This window comes from Etheostoma cragini, chromosome 10, assembly GCF_013103735.1.
Source record: "Etheostoma cragini isolate CJK2018 chromosome 10, CSU_Ecrag_1.0, whole genome shotgun sequence".
In the NCBI taxonomy this organism is placed as follows: domain Eukaryota; kingdom Metazoa; phylum Chordata; class Actinopteri; order Perciformes; family Percidae; genus Etheostoma; species Etheostoma cragini.
Genome location: NC_048416.1, coordinates 21,524,710 through 21,538,052, shown reverse-complemented (window position 1 = coordinate 21,538,052; position 13,343 = coordinate 21,524,710).

Genomic DNA, 13,343 nt, shown 5'->3' with positions numbered 1-13,343 from the left:
AGATGTGAATTTCGACTGTGAAATGTAGTATTTTTTAAGCAGAGGATGGATCATGACATTTTCGTTAAAAATTAACAAACACCATAACTGAATTAGTTTTTGAGACCCATATCTATGCATACATAATGGTAACAGTGACAGCTAAAATTTGCCTCAGCCTATTTAGGACTTGACAAGTAGGAGGAAATTAATATCGGTTACAATGTTCACTATAATGAGCAAAAAAAAAACAGGCAGCAGGTTATCACTGTTGAGAAAAAAATACAAACAAATTGTATTGCCATATTATGCCTGTTGTAGAGGCTGTAATCCCTAAAAAAGGGGCTAGTTTACTCAGTATGGTTTTTAATCAGTGTATGTTTTACTTTACATTAAGCTGACGCTTTTATTCAAAGACTTACAATTGCTGTATAGGTCACACACCTCTGGGGCAACTAGGGGTTAAGTGTTTTGCTCAGAACACATTGGTTGATATATCACAGTGGGTGTCAAACCAGGATCTCCCACACCTAAGGAATGTGTCATATCCACGGCGCCTTCACCATCATCTACCGCAGTAGTACTGTCTGTCTGAAGGGCACCACTGTGTTTCCCCTGAAAGAGTCAGATCCCGTGGCTGTCCAGTCCGCACAGTGAGGCAAAATCTAATGCATAGTAATTATTACACTACACTACAGTGTGACATTTACAGTATAATGTGTTTTACAGAAAGAAACAATATGTGTGTTTAAATTTAGGAGGTCGAAATAGTGCTTTGTTGGTTTTGTGTAAAGTAGACTTTTCTTGGGGTAATTATGACTGGAGATTGTTGTTTGATATATCTTCTTCTTGCTCCCATTAATGGATTCCTCTATTTCTTCAGGTTCAGTAGCTCATATTTGTAGAACAAAACTGTAACTTTCAATCTTTGACAGGTTTCTCCTATAGTGGAAAACAGAGGTGTTTATTTTTGTTGCAGACACACTCCTCCAGAGTACGTTCACGTTTGTCTGCTCACATCTGTTTTTTGCAAGTCTGTGTGATCATGCGTATGTGTGTGAAGCATGTAGGCGTAAGTCTGCAGACATCTGTTTTTGTGTCTAATCTGTGTAATCTGTCTGTCCATGATGCATATGTGTCTGTGTGTGTTTGCATGAATGCACTTGCACAAATTTGTCTCGTAAAGATGACCTTTTTTCCTCTCATTGGTTTGTTTTCTACCAGGATGAAGACTCAGTATTCCTATTAATATACATTGGTGCACATGTTTTTAGTTTTCAGGTGTACACTAAAGTCTCACTGTGTCTGCATTCTTGTTACAGTTGCCAGCAGCTGTACTGTAGAAGACAGCTTTGTGTCCCTGAGCAGGACAGTGTCAGAGGGGGAGCAGCTAGACAGTAATGACTGCCCACTATTCCCAAACCATTCAGTAGCCTTTACCCCTATTGACCCCAACTGTGGCCTCGTGGGAGCTCACTAGATTGCTCAATACCTGAGCTCTCCCTATGGAGGCCAGTAAAAATCCCCTCCCTCGCACTTTTACAATTAATGCTAACGTATTTCACAGTGAGGCGGACACTTTGTAGGTTACATTGCCATTACTCTAATGACTAACATGCAGAGCTAATGTACTACTTAAGTAGAGAATTGTGGCTTTATTTTAGGCCAGCATCCGTAAAAACTGCATTAATGTTGGACAATTCTTAATCAGATTAACTTTATTGTCATTTTGGAGGGTGCAGCTTGTGGTGCTGTTAAGTTGTATTGAGTTATACTGACAGATGGTTCTATTATTTTGACTACCCTATTTAGGCCTTTATCAATGAGCGCAGACATAAACATAACAGAAACTACTCTCTGTATAATGACTGCATTTGTTTTTAAAAGTGCCTAATATTCTTTTTTAATTAATAAAAGAAAGTCTGTAACCACGATCTTTACTTATTAGTTAGTTGCCTAAACTTAATACCTTAAAATGTGATATGGCAAACAAGTGTCCAGCAGAAACAGAACAACATTAGCATATATTTGAAGTTGTTTCTGACCACCTGATGTGGGAAATATCTTGGTCTTTAGCTCCTCTATGTTCACCCGCTAGTTGTTGGCTGTCTGCTGTTTGGAGCTGAACACAGCAAGCAGATTACATACAGTGCGTTAATCACAGATTTTTGGCAAAAACAGCTGCCTGCTATGACTTGAAACAAGTTGGATGAGAGTGGTGAGATTGAACTAAAGCAGACTGTAAAACCAAATAATGACCTGAGTTCATAATTACAAGCAACATCTTTCACATTACATGTAGTCATTTGATCTATTGAAAAAAGAAACGTCCATTGACAACGTTAGGATAGGGCCATCCTAAAATGCTTTGAAAATAAAGTATCCAATGTCAGGTCTTTACAAGGGTGTGACTATATGAGAATTTGCAGTTCTCAATAACAGACGGTATGGCAGACTGTCAATAATATTATAATGGAACATAATACCATATAGGCTGCAGGCACATCCCTGTACTGTAGATAAACATCTTAAAATATCAAGAGGTAGGCTAGCTGGATTCACACTGACCTCACCTCCAGTCCAGCCTCTTCAGTTACTCTGCCATACATTAAATAAAATATAGTACTACTTTTGTCTAAATGTGCAGTTACAGCTCAAACAAAAGGCATGGTTTATCCTTAAAATTCTCAGGAAATACCCCCCCCCCCCCATCCACCTTTGAAATGAAATCTATAACCCCGATTAGGCCTTCACAATTAATCAAATCTGAATCAATATTGCGATATTTTAAATGCGTCATTTCATGGAACGCAATCTACCGCTCCGTAAACCTGATCTGATCATGTGCCAGTCAGTTGTTCCCTGCACCGCACAGCTTAGTTTCTAGATGTAGACAGTCACAGAGTGACGTGAGGAAAATTCCACAACAGATAGCAGTCGGTTATACGTCGGCCTCAAGGTTTACCAGTAAACGCAACATTTTGTCCCGTCTGTGTTGTTTTTCAGACAACAGCAGTGTCCAGTGCTAGTTAGTGTCTGTTAGCTCACAGGGCTCTAGGGTGCTAGTAATATTTTTCCTTTAAGTCGCACCGGTGCACCTAATGTCCTTGCATCCGCTGAAATGTTTGTAGGGATATGGTTTGATTTTGCGTTACATGACCCAGTTCTTCTGTAAAGCCGCGCCTGTGTTTGGATCTCTCCTCTTACTCCCCCCGCAGCCCCGCCACACAGCGGCGCCAGTCCACTTCTGACATTTGTCTACAGTTTTGTTATTAAAACAGCTGTATATTTTTAAGCAGGAAAGGCAAACCTGTATTTGTACCAGTGTTTCCGCGGGTAACTCTGCTATTGCGGCCGCCACGGCCAAAAACAAAGAAGAAGTTATTGAATGCAACTGGCTTCAGTTGGTAGAGTAACAGCGTGTGAGACGGAGCCTGCTGGACCTGGGCAAGAGATGTGACCCATGGCCAGAATATCATAGTTTATAAAAATCCAGCGGAGTGACGACATAGACATTTCATACACACAACGTGTGTAACTTCACTGACCCGCCATTTGGCCCAGACTGAACCCATTTAAAATTATTCAGCCGTCACTCTGAGTAGCGTCTATTGCACTCCCTCTCTCTCCCAAGCTCTTTTAATCACTTATTGTTGGAAACAAGTGAAGGAGCTTTCTCAGAGATACATACAAAATAAATATCCTACGCTAATTTTAATCAACATGTGTTGCAGCTGTATGTATATACAACATACAACTTAAGAAGAATGTAGCATAATATGGATGTGAATGCAGTTATGAATAGCCTATGTGACAATAAAATATGTTTTGGTTAAAATCTTAATAATTAATGGTGATCAAAATATTGATCAAAATAATTGTGCTTATCATTTTGGCCATATTCGTGCAGCCCTACTCCCGATAGTGTGATACTACAGTACAGGGACTAACTACAGATGAGCCAGATATCAGCTTTGCACTTCTCACCCCTTTTGACATTTTAAAAATGCCATCCACAATCATCCCTTGGCTTATATCATGTTGAACCACCATGAAGTCACTGTAGTCCTATAACCTCTACAGCACAGCTGTTTTCCTTTACTACGTAAAGGAATTATTATGTAAGAAAGAACAGAATTTTCAAATATGTGTGTAAAGATTTAATATGCATGGACTTTTCAGTCTGCATTTTAAAAACCACACAAGTTATTAAAAAAATAAAGCTCAAATTGGAATACTGTTAAGGAAGTGAAGTGACTTGATCCAGTTCATCTTATAATAATCCAAAAACGAAAATAAATAATCCAAACAGCAATGTAGTGTTGTGGTGAATGGAGACTTTAAGAGTTATATTAACATTAGGCTACATCTCAGTCATTAGAAAAGAGTGACATTGGGCAGGATTTCCAACAGAACAAGAGTCATCCTGGAAGTGTAACGTCATGGATTTAGACTAGTGAGAGAGTGATGTTAGTGCCTGAGTGCTAAAGCAAGAGAAGCATCCGGCGGTGAGCTGTGTCAGACTTAGCGTATCGGCTGTGTGAGAGAAAAGCGAGAGGAAAAAGAGAAAGCAAAGATGATGTAAAGTGAGTTAATAGTAAACACTGAGCTTCTTTACACACAGTGGCTGTTATATTACTTTCGTTTAAGTGAAGGGTGTTACAACGTGAACACAGTGTCACGCCCACAGCACACCATTTCTTTACTTAAATCGCACACAATTAGGGTTGCATAATATTGACAAAATGTGATATCGCAATATCAATAATGAATATTGTGATATCAATGTTAATTTTGATATAAGTAAACACATGTAAAAATACAAAAGTTACGAAAAAAACAAATCCAAAGAGATTCATAACAAATTACCGACAGTAATTTCTCTGAACATTTCTGTCTGGTTTCTGCTCTACTGCTAAATGAGACATTCTGAAGACAACAGGCTAGTGGCGTTGAGTGTATAGGGATGTCAGTTCACATACCTCTGACACCAGCCATGCCCTACCTCAGTCACTATCATTGTAGTAAAGCTGTTCAGACTAGAACATGCCAACATTTTCCCCAGAGGAAAGTCTCGGCCTTAGGCAAATAGGCGTTCTCTTTCTGTCTCTCCCTTTTCAACAACTTTTCCACAACTTTAGTTCCGAATGTAAGTCAAGCAAACAGCTGCCCATTGGTAGCATTTCACCTTATCCAGTCAGCCTTAATAAAACCACCTTTGCATTCCTCATCTTTGCCCAAAACAGCACAAGGAGTTTATCATAACAGACTTTCATGTACAAAGTTTCAGAGATGTGGTTCCTTTAAGTAGTTTCCTATTTTCATTTTTACATTCCAGATAAACTGTAAAAACATAGCAGATATGCTGAGATATAATGATGTGCTTAGCAAAATGTTCAGTACCGCTTATAAACCACTTATCAATATGAAGACCCATCTCATTTGCACTTTTTTTGCAATTATAAGAGAAAATAAAATTTAAAAAAATACAAAAAGGCATTTCTAGTTTGTATAGCTTTTTTTAAAAGAAACTCTGAATTATGGCAGCCAGTAGCTCACCCAGTAAGAGTGTTTTTCCCATGTTGGCTGAGTCCTGCAGCAGCCCGCGTTCAAATCCAACCTTCAGCCCTTTGCTGCGTGTCAACCCCCATCTCTCTCCCCCTTTCATGTCTAACCCCTGCCACTTTCATTAAAGGGTAAAGCCCCAAAATAATATGTACAAACTCTGAACTAGGGTTATACTGCCCTCTAATGCTTTCAATCAGGATAAAGCACTTTTCCAAAATTTAAAAAAAAAAGTTTACTATTGCAAATTAACAATTTGGGGTTCAAAATCTTGCCCAAGGACAGTTTTGCATGCGGACTGCAGAGTAAGTATCAAACTGCCAATTTCTGATAAGCGTAAAACCCACTCTTCCTCCTGAGCCACAGCAAATAGCGGGTGCAATACAGCCACATCACAGTTGCTGTCACTGAAATCAAACAAAGTACACTGAAAGTCATCCAACTTGTCTTTTGCAAACATGACAGGTCTGATATTCAGAGCTCTTAAAAGCAACCTGCATTAACTAAGGCTGTCACAGTAACCGTAAGCAACACACACTGAGAGTCCACACAGGTGCTTAAACAAACCTATAAAGAAATGTCAAGTTGCACACAGACCCAGGAGAAATGTCATAGAAAATGGCAGCTGCAAATGTCATTTAGTAAGTTATTCTATTACTTTTGCATATGTCTGATTGAAAACAGAAAAAAATAAACCCTAAAACAGACGAAAGCTTGTTTTTATGATTAAATATATGTAAAGTTGGCAAGGTTAATAAACAAGGCACATATCAGTGGCATTAGGCCGGCTACTGGCTGCGTAACGCAAGCGTGGCATTTTTGTTGCATGTCTGCTGCGTGGATTTTTCTATGTCCTACACACCAGAAACATGCGGCGCTGCTGCTAGGTGACCTACAGGGAGGGCTGTCTTGGGTCATAGCCCTGACAGATTCAGACTCTGAACAATGGGGGGGTGATTTGTATGAAACATGTTGTGCTTTATTTTTATGAATGAAAACTGCTATATAAGTCTGGATGGTTGATTGATTGATACCACATTGTGTTATACTGGTTAATTATGCAATGAGCAGTGAAAGAAAAAAATATTGTTTTCCTGCCACATTCTTTGATTATACGTTTTTTTCAAGCTGTTGTGCCATCCCACGGGTGTGAAACTCATTTTCAGCCGTCATCAGCGCAGTCTTAGATGAATTATCCAGGCCAGCTCAACCAATAAAATATGTCACCTATCTGTGTCATTATGTTCCCATTGTTGTGAAGCTAACAGTTCACTTCTCAATATTGCTGTGGTTTATTATCCTGTTCAAACTCGTCAACTGAATCCAGGGTCATTGATGACCTAATTTTTGCTTATTATTTCCAAAGCCCCAGTGACCTATCATAACCCTGGTCATTACCAGAAGCTCATTAGTTAGGCCATATTAAAACAGCTTTATTGCACATATTTGTCTGTATTCGTTGTTTATTTCCTATTAATATGTCCATTTGATCCATGGTCCATATGAAAATCCACTAAGGAGATTTCCTTTAAAGTGTTGAGCACATTGTTTTAACAACCAACAGCAGGATTCTCAGTTCAAGTCACCATCACAAACCCATTTATCTAAATGTAACCACATACACTCATGGACAAGGCAAAAAGAAACTCTACCGGTAAAGTGTACCTAATGGTTATGAGAAAGGCACTAATAGGTGGGCTGTTAAAAAAAATAAAGTGAAAAGGGGTGATAAAATACAGTTTGCAAAAAAATAATATAAACCATTTCCTCACATTGTGGACCAGCTTGATGCAAGTAGGCTACATAGGCCTAGGCTGGATTTATTTTTAGGACATGGATCTAGTTTTTCACTGAAGGTGTGATTTGATCTTCACAACTAAACACTTCAGCAGTGGCTTCAAAAAGAGACAAAATAAGGTCAACCTGTAAATAGTTTTTCCTCTTTCAGAGGCAGCTATTAAGAGGACGCTCCACAAAAATACTGCACTTTTATTAATTTCATAAACAGAAGCCTACAGTGACGTTAGTCACATTAAAGTTAAAGTTACTTTTAAATGTTGTTACGTTACCTTTGAGAGCTTGAAGTTATAAGGGCACAAATCAACCCAAAAAATCCAAAGATCATCACAAACTGCAACAGATGTTGTGCAACAAGCCAAACAAACATCTGACCACAACTGTATCACACTGCACATAGGCTACAAACATTTAATATAGTATGGGTCTTACCTTAAGAGAGCATTTTCTGGACAATGTGTGAGCAAACGGTGGAAGTTAGTCAACTCGCCAGGTCGGACTTTATAGAGAGACTGCTTGTTAAAAAAGTAATTTATCAGTTTGTAAAAGCGCCATGTTGCCATGACAACAGTTTACAGGGAACAGTTTTTGTAGGCCTGCTGAAGAACTGCATTAGCATCATACTAGCGTTACCCATTACGGTCCTGGATTGGCAATTGGCATCAAACATATATTCGGCGCGAAAAAAAGTTGATTAGCAGATCAACATTGATAATACGAACCTACGGGAGGACGAGTTAACTCATCAGCAAAAACTCAAAATAATTCACGTCGTAGTCTGAAGTGTGTATTAAGAAAACCACGGATTATTTCGCACTTGTGTGCAGGTAAATCCCATTTAAATCAATAGAACCTGTTTAAAATCCAATATGGCGCATAATTTCTTCCTCTTTCAACCACCTGTTGTCCTCAGTGCTGCCAATAGTGGCAGGGAGCTTTAAAGCAACAACATTGTCTACTAGTCCTACTACAACGTTACCAGACAATTTCACAATAACACTCATTTAGAGTTTGTAATAAATTACTGTAATACACATCTAAAATTGTGTGGTATAATTTGAGAACAAAATATTATTGTTTAAAATGAAACTAGACTACATCAACATCCAAGAAAAAGTTATTTTCTCAATCTTCTGTTGGAGGAAGGCTTTCCAGTTGCTGCCACAGTTAAAAGAATATGCTAAACATCTTAGTATCTGGACATAAAGTCCACTTGGTTAGCTTGAATAATAATTAAAGTGGCTGATATCAATGTTTTAGCTTTAAATGGACACATTGTATTTCTGGTGCTGTGAATTTGAAAATATGCACTGATTGAAAATTAATGGATTTTCATTAACAGTAGCCCACATTGTTTGTTAAAACCCCCATAAACTGGCAGGGAGAATCACAGAACCTCCCAAAACATAAAAAAATAAACGCTGGCACAAACACAGGCCATTGCTTCATGTAAAATACAGTCTGAACAAAGTACATTTCCAGGATAAAGGCTGACCATACCCCAGATGTCAGGCTTTGCCCAATCACTCCAGCTCTCTGTGTGTTGCCATTCTAGAAACCATATCGCTATGGGAAACAACAACAAACTTCTACCTAGCAAGATACACGCTGAAGATGGCAAGTTTCAAGAAAATTTGGGTCGTGCAACAAGGCAGGCCTGCCTATTATGATTGCAAACATGTACAAAGAACAAGTTTAGGGAATTTCTCTAACTGGGACATTTGGGACCAATTGGCAGGATTGCTGTGGAGGAAATACAAACAGTGATACACTGGTAAGAGCAAATTATGTAACGTTATCCAGGTAATTTAAATAGCTTATGTTGTTGTATTGTGTGAACATTTAACAATTTAATATTGTATGTGGGTATTAATTTTGCAGGGTGCAAATGTTCCACCTAAACAACTTTCCTTCCAAGTCTGTTTTCCAGAGCCACTGTCGCTGCGTCGAGATTGTGATTGGTCTAAAGAAATGCAAAAAACCCAGTACCCATCACCTTACAAAGCTGCAAACTACAAAGTTACAACTTAGAAAACTGTGAGAAAACAACCAGACTGAAATGGTAGCAAAGCAGTCTTTAACACTTCTAACACTCTAATCAACCTCTTTTCAATCTCTCAATACTCTTTAACAATTTCCACAACCAAAAAGAATGACAAGAGAGCATGGAAAGGAGTTCAGCATTCTAACTTTGAAAGGCAGTTGAGAATGAACATGAGAATGAATTTCCCCAACCTCCAGAGGCATTGCTGTTTGAACATATGTGTAATGTATAGTAAATCACCATTGTCAAATGTAAGACCACTGAAAGTCCACGAGCCTGCGCAAGAGGCTGGCCGACTTATGAATCGACAGTAATTTTTTTTTTTCCCCTTTGCAGCCTTTGTCCATTTTTCTGTGTTTACCCACGAGTGTCTGAAAACAGACTAACAGCACAACAAAGACACATGTACATGAACTGTCCTCAACATGCACTATCCTCTTGCCTCTATGAATATTGTAAGTTGCACTGAAACTTTCTAAATCAAAGTTAATTGCTAAATCCCATCACCAGACCTGTTGAAACCATGCTTGAGCCACAGCTAGGCCAGATTTGGTGAATTCAAGCATGCAGGTGGCCTCCTCTTGGTACTGTGGGTTAAAGATGTAAAAACAGGGAAAAAAGACGCCAGCCCTGCAACAAAGGTGGACTGCAACAAGCACACAAATCAATCCTAAAAACAGAAATGTTTTAACTGTCAAATTTTTGTCACATTTTGTTTGATACCATTTAATTCACTACATACGTTCGATCGGCAGTGTGATCAGGGATGAGACCCCGAATCTGCGTCTGTAATTAAAAACAAAAACAAATGTAAAAATGTACACAACTCATTGATAATCAAAATAGCAAAAAAACACAAAATAGGGTGCGCTATGCCAGTGCAATAAATAGAGAATAGCTGGTCACATAGATACTGCACTAGCCCAATCCGTAGCTAGTAGCTGGATTTGCCTTATTTCTAGGCTAAAACCATACCAGCATGATAGCCCTAAAAGCTTTGGTCCATCAAAGACAAGCAGCTAACATGACATAATCAAATACAGTCTTAGACCAACTATCTAGGATCAAAAACAGCTACCAGTAAATTGATATATCTTAGCCGTTTGATTTTCTGGATGAACCTGCATTGTTTTCCAAGATTGATGGACAAACTTTAGAAATTTTGCTAGCTGGAATCACCTTGGCCCATTAACAGCTAGCCAAGTTAGTTCATTTCATGTGGTGCAAGTCTGTGGCATTTAGTATACATCGCCATCACTGACAAATGTTAAAACTATGCATGATTTTAAAGAAATTCTCACCGGATTACTGTGATTTTCTGACGTGGATCTTTGTGTGTTCATTGCAGGTTCAAATGCCTTCTTCTATGCTCCTTCCCAGAATGTAAAAAATACTGTATGAACATGTTATTTCAGAAAGTTGTGCGATTGAATAACAAAATTGAGATTAATTTAACAATGAGGTGTAAAACATCAAAAATGTAGATGCTAATTGACAATAAGGCACAGTTATTAAACATAACAGGTTAATCATGTTGAGGTTTCGGGTATGATGTATTAGAAGGAAATGGATTTGGAAGCCAGAGCTGGGAATGTCTATAAATAAATAAAGAGGCTCTTGGTACTGTACCATTGTGAGAAATATTTACTTCCTGGCACTTCTCACTCATCTCCTGCCGAGGTAGCCACTTAGATTATATTCAGACAAATACAAAACGCAATAGTGGGTTTTGGAAACGTGTCAAAATCACTGCGGCGAGAGGTTAAGTGTTTTGTGTCACAGCATATTAAACAGCTTGCAATGCACTAGTGATCTTAAAGTAAACGATAATGACTAAATCCTAAACCCAGATTTGGAAGAGTCCACCACCAATGAATTATAACGAGGTTGGTCGTTATTATGGGATAGACCAAACTGTATGATGCCAAGTTAATTCACTTCCCACAGAAAAATTTAATGAATATCCGTCCCATTGAATATCCCATCAAGCATGGTTGTCTGGTTAGATCAGACGGGGAGACTTGCTCTGCTGACAGCCAGCTAAGAAGACATTAGAAGTTTCAGATGTATGTTCACAATGACACACATGTAATTCCCAGAATTTATTGTAACATGAAGAAGCCATGATTGCACAAAAAAGTAATTGTCAGTTTTAAAACTGCTATACAGTCATTTCAACACATGTCATGTTATTGAAAAATCATTTAAATTCTTAACCAATGCAATGTTGCTAGACAATGCATGTCATATAAACTGTCACGGATGCTTCAACGCATTACATGGGTTTCCAAATATTTAAATAGCTATTCCATGCCTTTATTCCATGCATTCACACATCATTCATTCACCTATTCCTTAATCCATTACCCTAATCCAAACATTAGACAAGTGATTAGACAAGAACTGACAGGCTGAAGTCTACATGCACTATACTATACTGTGCCTATAAGCACAGCCTCACAAAACTGCCAGCATGGCTGTAGACTCAATGTTGGCATATAGATCTTTATTTTACTTTTCGGTAGCGATTGCACGTCAGTATTTGCCTCAATGACCTAATTCACATTCCCTCCCTGCCTCTCCAACAGTTAAAGCTTTTTGATATTAATGAATACCCGTTGCATTCAAGCCATTGCAAAATTACAAAGTTAATTAATTAATTAATCAGTTTCACAAAACTCTATATGTATTTCTCAATATGGCTATGTTCAGAAGATTGTGGCATTCGGTGACTTTTGCAAGCAGGAAATCAAGTGAAGATAAATACCTCTACAAAATTAACTACACATAACAACATGTAACAGAAAAAAACGTTCTAAAATCAACATAAAAGGAGGTACAATAAAACAAAATCAACATAAAAATGAGATCAGCAAAGCATCCTAAGACACAAAAGAAGGAAACACGTTAGAGCACAGACAACACAACATCCCAAAAATGAACTTTAATTGTTACAGTGCTAAGTCTTGAGAAGGCCCAAAATTGCTGTATCGTCTGCAAATATAATAATCTAGTTATTTGGGTGTACTTTCCTGCAGTCATTGGTACGCAATGTAAAAAGTATGGGTGATACAACAGAACGTTGTGGTACCCTAGTGTTGCTATGTGTGACCTCTGACAGCGTGCCATTTACTTTCACCTGTTGTATCTTATTAGTTAAAAAAGAGTGAAACCATTTGATCAAGTCAGAGTTAACATGCATATAATTCAGTTTCCTCGAAAGCAGAAAGGGTTGCACAGTATTAAATGCTATACTACAATCAACAAATAATGTTCTTGCAAAATTCTTGTGTCCTCAAGGTGTTTAGAAGTAAGATGCAAATGATGGATTTCTTCAATAAAGCTGGGACGGTGTGCATGTCCAGAGACCATAAGAATGTGGGACACCATGCTGGTGTTGTTCCTCTGCACAGTTTTTGAACAGAAAAGCTGGTAGTGAATCTGGGCCTGTTGACTTGTTGGTGCACACCTTTTTAAAGAGGGGCTGAACCACTAATCATTAATTAATTCATTATTAATCAATCAATCATTATCAGGTAAAGATTACCACACATTGTCCAGCTCCAGAGAGAAGTTTTCTGACTCGAACCTCAGCTGATTTTTTTGGGGATTTCACAGTAGCCCAAAGTTTGTACAGTATTTGTTGTTTGTATACTGTTTTCCATGGTTTGCCTAAGTTGTTCTTTTTATATTTCTGAGAAGCTGTTTGAGCTCTTTTTGAACAAATGACAATGCTGCCTTGTCTTTGTTTCTGAAGGCTTGCTTTTTTCCGATTTATGCAGTTTTTAATCTCTTCCGGGTTGTCCTTCTCTATAAACAACATGAAATCAAGGAGAGGGTTAACTTTTTCCTACTACAGATTTCCGACCATGGTCCCCAACCCCACACACATGCCGACCCTGCTTTTCTCTTAAAGAGATGGATGCACAAATCAACGTATAAGTATGAACTTCAGGCC